We start from the raw sequence: 13,666 nt of genomic DNA, 5'->3' as shown, positions 1-13,666 counted from the left end.
AACTTGTTTCCTCCCTTTTTTTTTTTTTTTTCTTTAAGAGCCTAAATACTAACGCTGCTTAAGCACTTCTCCAAAGGTGACTGTCTACCACCTAACCGAATGGCTCAGCTCATGTAGAAGAGCTCTGAGAGGGAGGCTGTATCTTGCAACCTCAGTGATGTGCAGCTACTGGTGATTTTGATGAGGGTCAGCAGAGATACTAAAAGATGAATTACCTCTTCAAGAGGACATGAATTGCACATTTACATCAGACAGCTTTTGGTATGGGCTCCTGATTGTCATGACCCTGATGCAGAAGTGCAAGAGTGCTGCCCTCATGGTGTCCGAATGAGAGGTGAATTCCCTTAGGAAATCACAGCTTCCCATTGTAGATTGCCTGCCTACTATTAAGACATAGCTATAGGCAGATCCTGCAGGTGCCAACAAGAAATATAGGATGACAAACTGGCTGCAGACTGACCACACAGAAAAAATGCGCTAGCCCAATTCTCACCTGCTAACCAAGCACACACGCAAAATCTGTTCTCATGTCTAGTGGAGCTCAAAGCGCAAAACTGTCACGTGATTTTCTTCGTTAAAGCAGAACTGTACAGCACAAAGGAAAAAATCTGATCTAGGTAGTCTTTCCAGGCTTTAGCAACACATTCTCAAGAGCTCACAAATGCACAAGGTTTTGTTTTCCCTTGAAGCTTAGTAGTTAAATGCAATCATCTTAACTATATATTCACACTTGCTATTGAATTAGTATCATTTTCTGGCATTTATGGTGATGATTATATATTTATTGATTTATCATAGGTCTTGGTTTTATTCTTTTGAAATTTTGCCTTTCCCATTTTGTCAGTGGGACTCTACCCTTTAGCATGTCACAGATAATCAACAGATTAAAACTCAGCCCACTTCTACCTTTGAATTACAAGATACGCAACACCAAAAATGTTACACTAGTTTCAATCGCAGTGTTTCCTCATTAGACTCTTAGCAATAAATTTCTGACTTAATTAACACAGTTTTAACATGAGGAAAGAATGTATGAATTGAAATTTCTTCTCCTAAAAGATATTAGAATACAGGAAGTGCAATTAAACCTAGACTACAAATAAACTGATATCATACTTCTATTTAGATTAAGAGTTATCTTTTCCTTGTGCTTTGTCCTTTAACATTATTGAAAATATAATAATTTCTTAGAATCAATCATCAGAATAAATCAGAATTGGCTTCATCTGATAATTTGAAGCTGCACATATTGCAATCTACATTTAGACAGCTTTTAACTATCAGCACATTGCAAAGTTTGAGGAAAGCCATATATAAACATTAGCAGTGGTCCCCTATTTTCACCACCATCAGCTTGCAACCAGGTGGAAGAACAGAGGTCTGTTGGAAATATAATTGCAAGCCCTTTGTATATGTGGAGAGAAAGCAGAGCACATTTCTTAAAGTGAGACACTCCGAAATTTCCGATCATTGCTTCTGTAAGTGTATTTCAAAATTGAATATGAAGAGTTTTATCTATAAAGGGTATGTCATTTCTTGTGATTGTCACACACAAATTATAGGATTCACAGGAGTGGCAGCACAGCATGAATTCAGTGCAGACCCCTTGGGATGAGCCAGTTAGTCACAGGAGGAAAAAGAAGTATTTCCAAAGCTGAATTCTTTGCTCTATTTTAGATACTTACTTCAGAGTGAGATGAAATGAACTCCAGATGTGGCTGTGAAGCAAGGCAGCAAGATCAGATTTTGACAGCAGAAAGTCAGGAGATGAATCCCACCATAGAAAATTTCAGCACTGCTCTGGAAATTATCTTCTGTGGCTTTTGCAAACTGAACTTTGGCACCTGAGCCAGCATTTGCCATCATGCCTGCCAGCACAGCTCCATCCTGAGGTGGTGGCTGCAAAGGGACAAGGGAGGAAGTGGGCCCTTGTTACAGGCTGTTCAGTAAGGTGAGCCACAGCCACTGCAAGTGCTGGCAGAGCGCATCAGCAGTACACACCTGCCCTGATTTGGGCTGTTAAGCCAGACACCAGTCTGACAGCTGGCTGCACCTCAGTCCAGCCCTGGGAACCTGTTTGTCAAGGCCCACAGGGACACAGGAACTCAACAACAGCTGCTGACTGCCTGACCAAGTAACAGCCAGCTGCAGCCATATGAGTGGTGGGCATCAGAGGGAGATGGAGGAGTACCCAGCACCCAGTTCAAGGTGTGGCTTCAGCAGTGGGAGCTGCTCGCTTAGCCCCAGGGTGCTGCACTGCCTAAGGCCACCTGCCATAGTCCCAGAGTAGGACATGGTATTCCTGGCGTGATGTGCCTGGCTGAACGTAGCTGCACATTGACACCCTTGGTGTGTTGTGAACTGTGACTATGGGAGCAAGATATTCTAGGGCTAAGCACAAGAAAGGACATTGAGATCAGGTGTTTGTACATTCCCAGGTTCAGCTGGCAGGTTTCCCTAGGAGGCTGGTTTGTGGGCAGTCATGCACAAACCTGCAGAAGTGTAGGGTTGGCCTCTTGCCATGCAGAGCTGAACTAGGTGGCAGCCCCACTCAGGAGGCTCTAAGTTCAAAGCTGTACCTTGCCCATCAGTAAGAAATAATTGTGTGAGCAGATGTTGCTTGTTACCATTTAAATGCACCCAGCAACACCAAATGAGATGGACTGCCAGAACAGCTTTGGATTGAAGTGGCATGAGCCAGGAGCCAGGCTAGCAGCTAAGAGATGGTATGGTGATGCCATCTCTGGGTTGACGTGGCTGCAAGGCCCAGGCTTAGAGAACTCATCCCACAAGCCAGATGGGATGAGGTCAGGTTCTTTTCAGTGGTACTTAGCAACAAGTCAATGGGCAGTCATAGTATCATAGATCACCTGAGTTGGAAGGGACCAATAAGGATCATCATCTCCAACTCCTGGCTCCACGCGGGACCACCTAAAAATCAGACCATAGTTCTGAGAGCATTGTCCAAATGCTGCTTGAACTCTGGCAGCCTGGGGCCATGATCACTGCCCTGGGCAGCCTGTTCCATGCCCACCACACTCTGTTGAAGAACCTTTTCCTAACGTCCACCTGACTCTCCTCTGACAGAGCTCCATCCTATTCCCAGTGTCAGTGCTGGGCCTGATGCACCCCTGGGTACAGTCAGACTTCCTAGCTATTATACAAGGTTGAAATGAAAAAAATCATCCATTTCATGACCCTATGAAAAACACTTGGCATAAAAAAAAAAAAAAAAAAGAAGAAGAAAAAAAGGTCCTAAAAGCAGAATACCTAGACAGTTAAAATAAAGAACTAAAATGAAGTAATTCTGACTTTGCTTTTTAAAGCAGCATGATTCATTTTACAAACCCCAAGCCAATGAGATCTAAAATTATAACTTAGAAAACAGTTCATTTTAAAATATCAGTACTTTCAAGTCATCATCAAGATATTAAAAGACATGAGTGCAGCACATAGCATGGGGAAAAGAGCAGAACACAGTAATTAAGTATCCATCTAATGTAATAATTTACAGCAATGAATCTAGAGGGTCTGGTTTAAGCATTCACATAAAGGTTTAAAATGTACTTCATTCACAATCACCGAAGAACATGCTAAACATTCACATACCAGGGAGGATGTCTGCCAAAACTTTGCCCTTGAAAATGTCCAAATCTGCTCTAAAAGACCACACTGTACTGTCTTGGCTCTTCAGATTGTTCTCTTCAGGTCTCCATGTGCAGAACCAACTGCACTACGTGACACCTGCAGGACTTGATGTGACCAGTCAGGTGAGAAGAAAAAAAAAAAAAAGCTGGATGAAAAAGACAGAGATAAGTTTAGGTCCACACTGAAGCCCCTGCACAAGCACAAACTGCAATATAGGAAGTTCCATCCAAACATAAAGAACTTTACTGTGAAGGTGACAGAGCACTGGAACAGGCTGCCCAGAGAGGTCGTGGAGTCTCCTTCTTTGGAGATATTCCAAAGAATATCCGACACACCCGAACACTTTCCTATGCAATCTACTGTAGGGAATCTGCTTTAGTAAGGAGTTGTACTAGATGATCTCCAACCTCTACAGTTCTGTGATTTTGTGTAAGATGTTCACTCTTCCTGTTGATGCCAATTTTTCATCTCCAGAAATGAGTACAAAGTATTTGAGCTTGCTATGCTAAGCTACTGTGTGATATTATTTTAGTAATTCTAGCTCCTTCAGGTCTGGAGAGAATTAATAAAAGACAAAGATTCAAGCAGTAAAATCACTTCAGAGTGCTCTTCTATGAGAATATTCTCCTGTAAAACATTATTAGGTAACTGTTCTCAGGCCACCTGCAAAATTAGTGCAACCTAATAATGCAATCCAAGAATTTTCTCCCTCGCCTTCATCAGAGCAAAACCTTGCTCTGATGTTGTGTGCCAGCATCACAAAATGAGACACTATTTTCAGAGCAGTCCTCACAATAGCAGTGGAAGGGTAGTGTTACCAATTGCTTCAAATTATAAGATATTATGTCTGTGATCATGCTGGAAACAACAGTATTAATTTTGGAGGAACAGACACAAATCACATACAATTTGTAGTATTATGTGCTGTGTGTGCCTTTGAATTTAGATCTAACTTGTGCCATTAGCTGTGCTTGAATTATTTTGTCTTCTGAAAAATAAGAGGTTATCTCAAAAAAATCAGGTTTTTGACAGTGTTTTGTCAGACTAGGCAGTGTTAACGAGTGACTTCTAGCCCAAGTCTCTAGCAGCTACTGGATCAATGCTTTCATCTCAGTAATGGAATCGCTGATCAGCTGTATTCCACGCTTACCAAAAAACATCATGGCTTTTGGCCAACCCAAAAAAATGTACTGGGGATGTTTTCAAAATTTCTGAAGTAGAATACAACCAGTGACAGCCTTCAAAAGGATGCACATCTTCATTGTATGCCAGTGAAAATCACCTTTTACAAGTATTTTTTTATATTAAAAATAAGCCTAATAAACTAACCTCCCTTTTTGGTTGCAGTAGGAAGTCTGTATTATAAAGAAAGTAAAGTAACTCTATGGAGGATTATGACAGAATCCATCAGTAGCAATGGATGCGTCAAGCCAAGATCTCTATAAGCTTCGGAACAGAGTGGGATCTGCCCACATCATGCACCCTTTCAGTGGGAAAACAAAATGTGCCTGGGCCAGAGAGTGAGGAGATGTGAGCCCTCTCTAAGAAGGGAGCAGGACTGCCATGTGCTGTAGTGCCCTCATGAACAAAAGGCCAACAATTCCAGAGAGCTCAAGAGATAAACTCTCCATCCAGCAAAAATAAATAAATAAAATACCCGAAACACATTTTAAAAATAAATAAATAAATAAAAATCAAACTATTATCAACTTGGATGAAAAAATCGGTATTAAGAGATAAAATGAACACAAAAAAAGTGGCTGTGACATACTGGGGAAAGTTCCAAGATAACAAAATTAACAGACTACAAACAGATCTCTAGAGGAGTAATGGAAGTCATGCACAAACATCATTAAATTGGACTTGACAAACATTACTAAATATTTGCCAAGAAATATTATCTTGCTGTCGATCAAGAACGTAATTGATTTTACGTTCTCAATTTATAAAATCAGAAGAGTTACAACAACACAATTAAGAGTGAAACAAGAAGTCCAGGCACTACGCTGCTCCCTTCACCACAGCCTGCCTTCTGCAGTGTGAGAACCTTATAAAAAGTCAGTAGTCTTTCTGACATTTGGCAGCTGGGAGGGTCTGTTGCTTGCAGTACAATTCTTAGATACAAGCTAGATGTACTGAGCATGAGGGAAGGAGGATCAAGCATCCTTGAAGCAAGAAGAAAAAAACTTATAAAACAGTGGATGCAGTTTCTGTAAAACATGTCAGAGAAAAATATACACATTGCTGATGCAGAAGATGAGGAAGCATTACCTCAACATCAATTTCACATAATTTAATCAGGGAAAAAAAAAGACGTGAATGAATGTCAAATGAGTTGCCCCAGAAAATGACGGAAGGAAAAAAAGGAAAGGAAAAGTAAATTAAGGATTTACTTTACAGACAGTATCAGAAACACTATAAATATGAAAAAAAGGAATTCACAACAATGTCTAAAATAAAAATTACGAAAAAAATGGGGGGAGAAAATATCTACTGCTAACTGAAACAGTAAAAACAGCTTTTAGACTAGGTCAGATGGAAATTTAGACATCACAAAAACTGGACAAATGACAAACGAAAAGCCTCTAGGATGGTGCAGGTCAGTCATTAGAGTATCGCGGAAAAAGCTGTAACAAAAGGGGTACAAAAAAAGAAAAGAAAGAAAAGAAAGGAAAAGACTAAAGGAGAACAGATCACAGGGAGAGTGCTGCGATGGCACAAGGACGAGGCACTGACATCACAGAGCAACAGGCTGTGATGCCCCCGAGCTTTGGGCGCTGGCAGGGCCTGGCCCAGTCACTCTCGTGCCTGGACTCCTGCCGAGCGAGTGTGTGCGGCTTGGAGGCGCAGCGAGGATTTGGTTTGTGTGTACGGCTGTGCTTTGGGGACTGCTGGCAGCTGCTCTCAGTGCCCATCCGTACAGCCTTCACCTGTAGTCCCCTGGCCTGCCTGGCTCAGGCAGCCGGGGCCCCACGGGGTGCACGTGCAGCAGCACAGGTGAGCTGCGTGGGGACACGTCCCCCAGGGTGGCCATGGGGCGAGCTCTGGGATGGGGGAACTGCCAGGGCCAGGGCTGCAGTCTGACCCTGTGAGGGCTTGGGGCACAGGGCAGCACAGGCGTGGGGTCTGGAGGGTTTCCTGCTGAGGGAGCAGGACGTTTCTTCTGTCTGTCTCTGGGACAGGGAATGACTGTGGCTCTCTCCCTCTTGCAGTGCTCATCTTCCACTGCTGAGGCGCTGGTGAGGGAGAGCGACTCATCTTCACTCCCCATCAGGCCACGGCGTGAAGACCATGGCAGCAGAGGAGGCGTGGACATGTCCCATCTGCCGTGACGTGCGAAAGGACATTGCCTACGCAGTACCGTGCCGTCACGAGTTCTGCCTCGGCTGCATCCTGCGATGGGCCAAGCAGAAAGAGACCTGCCCGCTCTGCAGGAGAGTCATGGCAGTCGTTAAGCTTGCTGAGCTGGACGACGACGACGACCTGGACTTCGTCATCTGTCCCCCAGCACCACCAGTTCCTGCCTGCTTCCAGGCAGGCGTCACCCACATCGACAGCCCCCAGCACGATGCGCCATCCCCTCCAGCCTTTCTGCTGCTGCCAGAGGAGCAGGAGGCTGTGGAGGCAGAGGAGAGGCCTGTGGTGGGCGGTCTCCTGCTGGAGGTCTGGGCAGCCCTGTTCAGGCAGCACCGGGAGATGCTCGACCCTGTGCTGCCATGGCTGCGCCAGGAGCTGCGAGCCGTCTTTGGGGCACAGTGGTGGGAGGCAATGGCAGCGGAGAGCCTCATCCTGAACGCCCTGTGTCACATCGGGCTGGACAGCGAGGCCCTGATCCAGCTGCTGCGGCCTGCCCTGGGGGACCGAGCCGAGACGCTCATCCGGGGCCTTGTGGATGCCCTCGTGAGCCGGTGGGGCGAGGAGGCCCACAGGCAGCGGGGCCTCCAGGGCTTCCACGTGTCCGGAGGGCAGGAGGAGGGCCCTGCGGCCAGGGGGCAGGAGGACAGCGCCATGGCCGCCCCTGGCCCCGCAGCCTCCCCAGCAGGGACCGTTACATCAAGGCCTGCACCCAACGGACCCAACGGCAGCACCGAACGTCCCGACAGAGTGGAGCAGCCCAGCGCGCCACAGGCTGTCGTTCCTGGGGATCTCAGTCACACCCCAGCTGCGCGCATCCCCAGGGAACTCGAGGAGCCCCACGAGGAGACGGCGCAGGCGGCAGCATCAGGCCCCTCTGCCCAGGGCAGCAGCCCCTCCGCTCCTGGCCACTCGCCTGCGAGGGCCCGGCGGCCCCGTAAGAGGAGGGCTGGCAGTGACCCGGACCCACAGCAGCCCTGCAAGAAGCCAGCCCCTGGCAAGCACTAGCAGGGATTGCACTTCCCTTTAATCAAAACAATAAAGTGGAAAAAAAAAAACACACATGACACAGAGCCTCGGGATTTTTTGGCTTGGAAGGGACCTCTACAGAGATCATCACGTTCAATCCCACCCTCGTCCTAAAGCAGGTTTCCCGCTTTGCGCTTTTGTTTAATCAAAAAAATAAAGTGATAAAAAGATGTGAGTCCTACATTCTCTTTGCTGCTTTCTTCCCCTATCCCAATCTATCATCAAGAACATATCATCATGTTTATAGAAAGTATTTTGTCTTTAAGAATTTTGGGGTTTTGTGATTTTTTGTTTTCAGTGTTCTACATAAACATAATGTGGACTAGTGGGAGGTTATTTTCATTTCTCCTTTCCTGGAGACCTTTCCTTTTCCTGCTCTTATGGGCTTTGTGAGTATCCTGATGTGAGGGGAGGTTCGGCATCTCTGTAGGACCCCGGCCTCTGTCTTTCATCACTGTCTCAGCTCTCTCAGCCATATCAGCTCGCCTCGGAGAAAAGCACATGCTTCCGTTGCACTTTTGGGTTTTGAATTGCATTTTGGATTCTCTTCTGTTTCTCGTTTTGTTTGATTTGGTAAATTTAGTAAAGTAGCTCCTCAAATCTTTGCCACTGTGTTTTCTGTTTGTTAAAACTATCTGTTTGCTCTCTGTCCTTCCCCCTCGCCTGGAGCGTAAGCAGCCTGGGGCCGGCCAGGTCTCCTGACAAACAGTATCGCTTTTTTTTTTTTTTCCCCTTTTTCCCGAGGCTTGTGCCCCCCATTCACGGACTTGCATCTAGTTATAACCCCGTGACAAAGGATTACAGAGCGCATAAATGGCACTGGCTTACCACACAATGCAGAAACATTAACTTTTCCACACAAGCACTTCCCCCAACCATCCAACTCTCTGGATGGATAAAACAACTCAGAAATAGAGCACAGTGACTGTGGGAAACTAACTACCTGATCCTGCAGGCACAAACATACATTGAATATGGTGCATTCACCACTTGGAGATCTGGACATTAATGTTTCTCCTTAACAGTCATATCCAGTGTAATGCTCCATAGGAAGCCAAAGCACTGGGCCTGATCCTGCAATGCAAATCCAGTATTCCTTTCTCCACTATTCCCCCTCACCACCTTTTTTTTTTTTTTTTTTTAATGAAACTATTTGCGTGAATAAACACGCCGAGGCTGTGCACCCCCTGCACTTTCTTTTCTACCATCCAGTGATTCAAATCCACCGGGAGGAATGATGAGAGTTACAACACAGTACTAGGTTGAAAACTAAAGCAAATAGATAAATAAATGAATCAACAGCAGGGATCATGCCTGCTTAGCAATCTTTTGAAATTCCAGAGGTTTCAGCTGAAACTTAAGATTTTTAAGAATCTTCTGCTGCCTTCATTCCAGAAAGTTTTCTTGAGATCAGTTTACTACCTGCCGAAGAAATAAAAAATGTGTGCCAGACAGCAAGCAGCTGCCTGCACTCTGCCCTTCCAGAAAGCTGCCTCGAAACAATAGTAACAGCAAAGGTACAGAATGAACTGGACCATTTTGTTTTCCATTCATCTTAAATAAGTTTGTTTTTTTCAAACCCATCTCAGAGCTGTTTAAATAATAACATTATAAAGGCAGGCAGCCTTTGTGAAATACCACTCACAAAAACAAGCCTTTGTAATCAACTTTCTCTTTTGCACAACCACACAGGGCTTTCTGCCCCTTTGGTGAGGACCCTCCCCTCACACTGTCGAGGGTGTAAGGATTCAGCAAGATGCCATCTGTAGCACATGCAGACACGCTTCCCTGTCTCCTACCATCTGCTGTTTGTATTCTCTAAGCACTTCTCTTGGAAATGAGCAATCATTTATCACACTTCCAGCACAGGCTTATCCTCAGGAGATATTAGACATTGCAGTGCCTAATATTTCACCTTTGAGTGGTATCTACTTATTTTTTCCCCTGTTGTTTAAATCCCTTCTAACCGATCTTATGGTACTGCTTCCCTGAACAAAGCAAGAGAGAAACAATTACCTGGTAATTTTTCACATTCTCAAAGAAAGTCCTAAACACAATGAAAGTTCAAAATCCTAGCCAGCATTAACTGGGAACACTTTATACCTAATTAAGAATGGAATAAGCTAACACTAAGTCTGTAGAAATGAATAAGCAAGGGTAACCAAGAACCTGCTGCTGGATATATCCAGTTTTTATCATGTGACAAAATTTAAATAAAATAACAAGTAATTTAGAGTTTTTGTGTTCCAAATCACACCTCAAGTGTGATCAGAGTGTTCCTCTCTCCACCGCCACAGACTGAATTAGTTCTGAGTTCTGTGAGGTTTACCTGTATTAGAAGAATCTGTAGGGAGGAGCTATCTGCTAACACTCACCTGAGATAGAAAGAATAAAGAAGCAACCTACCATTTGCTGTAGATTAAATGTCTGAAAAAAGAAAGTGAACTTGAACTGCCAGCAAGATTTATCCAAAACTGTAATGCTCATATATTCAGAAGCAATGCATGTTAACATAGTATGTTTGCATCAGAAACACAAAGCTAACATTCATATCATATATTGGAAGGCCACGTCCTCAACAAAGTTATTGTGCAAGGATGCAGCTTTGGTCACCACACCTCCCTTACTCTCATCAATTGAAACCAACTTGCCAGGTAACATTTTTATCTTCTAAATGAGAAACTTTTTCTCAAAAAAAACCATAAAAAAATAGCTTCAACAGAATACATCAATAGCAATTTTAAATTGTGTATAAATAAGAGGTTTCAATTTTTACAAGACAGAAATAACAGGGAGACAACAAAATTTATACAGACAAATTTTTCCAAAATACATATAAAACTTAATAACGTCTTGTAAAATGCTGACACTTGGAGATAAAACAGCTGACAAAATTACAAGCTGATGTAGAAATAATAATATCAATATGAAAAAAAAAAGTTAAAAACCCAATAGCATACCCTGCACAAGCATACAGGCGTGCTGTGGCTGATGTTTTTCAGTGACACTGGCAACTTTGTGGTTTCGTCTTTAGAAATGTCAGCTGAGCACCCAGTCATGATCCGAAAGATAAAAGCAGTGGAACATCAGGAATTACAAAAGGCAGTGAGTGCAAAATGCTAGACAAATAGATGATATGCATACAGTTTCTGTACTTGTGTCTTTAAAATATCTCCAAGTTGCATTGGTCATAGTGCCAGAAAAACATCAAATGTATGTTTTTCAGAGTCTAGTAGCATCCATAGCCAGCACCTCATCTTTCACCTGATGGGTTTAAGGACAAAATTCACCTCATAGGCACTCTTCACTGAGCTGAAACTTTGTTGGTTGTGAAATCCATTTTCCCAGTTCCCAGGCACTTGGAAAAGAAACATACTGCCTATTTTCATTAATTTGATATGGGACTTAATCAACTCAAACTTTCATATGCTACTATTTCATAAAAAACAAGGCAAAACAAAATCCCAAACAAACAAAAAAATTAACTTTACACAGCTTCTTATTGGCATTATTGTCATTCATGGCTTGTGTTATCCACAGTGCCCAAACTTACAAGCACGAGGTATATATACCATCTGAGTTCCTACTGCAGCCCACAGAGTAAGTAGCTTCTGTTCAGAGGTGCATCACAACAACGACAGCTGGGGGTCAGTCTTTAAATCCCCAACATCACCTACTTAAACAATAAATCTTAATGAGGCCATTCATTTTTATATCAAACACACACAAATAAGCTTCCTGAACTGAGGTCAGCACGCTCAGAATTTGGAAGGATCAAGCCGAAGTTTTGGATTTACATTGAAGGAATAACTCCAGGAATATTCTTCTGACCTCCTGATCTAATCCTAGGAATATTTGTTGTACCAGACAGTATATAATAAAGGTTTTCTTACAATTACTTTGGAATGTCCTGTACTCTCCATTTCCTGGTTTTGCCCTGCAGAAGTGATGCTCCTACCTTCCGCTTATTCCAAGAAAACTCTCTGCCATGCTATCACTCAAGGAACACCTGCTGAGCTGATAAACAGATCGAATAGCAGGCTAATGATTTCAAAGCACCTGGGGAGGGTGGCCTGTAACACTGCCACATTCTCAGGCAAATGAACTGGAACAATTAAAAGGAAAATAAATGCATGTATTGAAAGACTAAATTGGAGACTTTCTTATCTGCTTCCTTCCATTTCAGAGCACAGTGAGTTAACTAGGCCTGACTCTTTGACAGCAGTCCATTTCAGTGGCACAGGTTTGTCTACCTAACAAGGCCCTTTTGTTTGCTACAGCTGTGAAACCTCAGTGCACTGTATTTTTCCAGTTTCCCAGGTTACCTTGGCACTAAACCATGCCAGTGACTGCAAAATACTTTTAACTGCAGATTTGAGGGAATATAATACCCAATACAAGTTGAATTATGGCTTTCAGTGAATTCCCCAGAGCAGCAAGAGCAATGCTTAAAATCAACTGTGCTCAAGAAGCCTCTGAAAGTCCTGAGCATAACCGAGGTCTGCACTCTTTGCTCTGTCACAAACTGCATCACATTTTTCTTTTTCATTCCCTTCCCCTTTCTCAGGTTACTCTGTTGAGGTTGTCCAGTTCAGAGGACTGAGAGAAATCTCATTGCTCTCTGCAGTTCCCTGAGGAGGGGAAGTAGAGGGAGGTTCCAGGCTCTGTTCCTAGTACTGATGACAGGAGGGGAACAGCACATAGCTGCCCTTCAACACGGTCAGACTGCACACAGGGGAAAATGTTCTTTACTGTGAGGGCAGTCAAACACTGGAACAGGCTCCCCAGAGAGGTGGTTGATGCTCAATGCTTAAGAGGTATTTGAATAATACTAGCTTTTGGCTAGCGCTGAAGTGCAATTGGACTTGATGATGTGTTAAAGTCCCTTCCAGATGATCCCTCCCCTCCCTTCCCTTCCCTTCCTTTTCAGCTCCATTAGTTGATGCAGATAGGGGCTGTGACCAATCCTTCCAAAATAATTAAATGTAAGAAAGTAGTACATTTGAAGAAACTTTAAACTCTGGAGATAAACTCCTGCTCTATGGAAATAAATTATCTTCTGTCTTTGATTCTGTGAGGGACAGATGAAATTCCAAGCGCATACACAGATAGTGTTAATAAGATACCCCAAGGCACAACAGAATATAAACTAACATAAATACTTTGAGAAAATATAATTCCTGCTACTCTGTGGCTTAAGAAGGTCCCAGATAGATGAAATGGCAGTGAATCCTTCTCACATGGGCTAAATGGGCAGGAAACTACCGGAGTTTTAGTGTATGGTATAGACCAATTGGTCTATAGCATGGAATACATATCAAGAAACTCCCTTTGTGCCCTATGCAGTAGGGAATAATAATCAGGGCTGGGGTTTGGGTTTTTTTTGCTTTTTTGTTTGGTTTGGTTGGTTGATTTGTTTTTTGGGCTTCCAGCAGCTATAATCAAATGGCTTAAGAAGCTCTTTCTTGGTTGTCTGCAGACAGACCTAAGGTCCTCTGCACTGGACCAAATATTCAGCTAAACTGTATGCATTGTACTCAACCAAATATACACATAGTGTGACATATGCCCTGCAGCAAGGTCTTCCGAATGGGTTTACTCTTGAGATATTTAAGATAACTCAGGGCAATGGCTC

The sequence above is a fragment of the Tetrao urogallus genome, assembly GCF_951394365.1.
Source record: "Tetrao urogallus genome assembly, chromosome: 1".
Lineage (NCBI taxonomy): Eukaryota > Metazoa > Chordata > Aves > Galliformes > Phasianidae > Tetrao > Tetrao urogallus.
The sequence above is the reverse complement of the archived record's forward strand: the minus strand, read 5'-3'. Positions refer to the sequence as shown.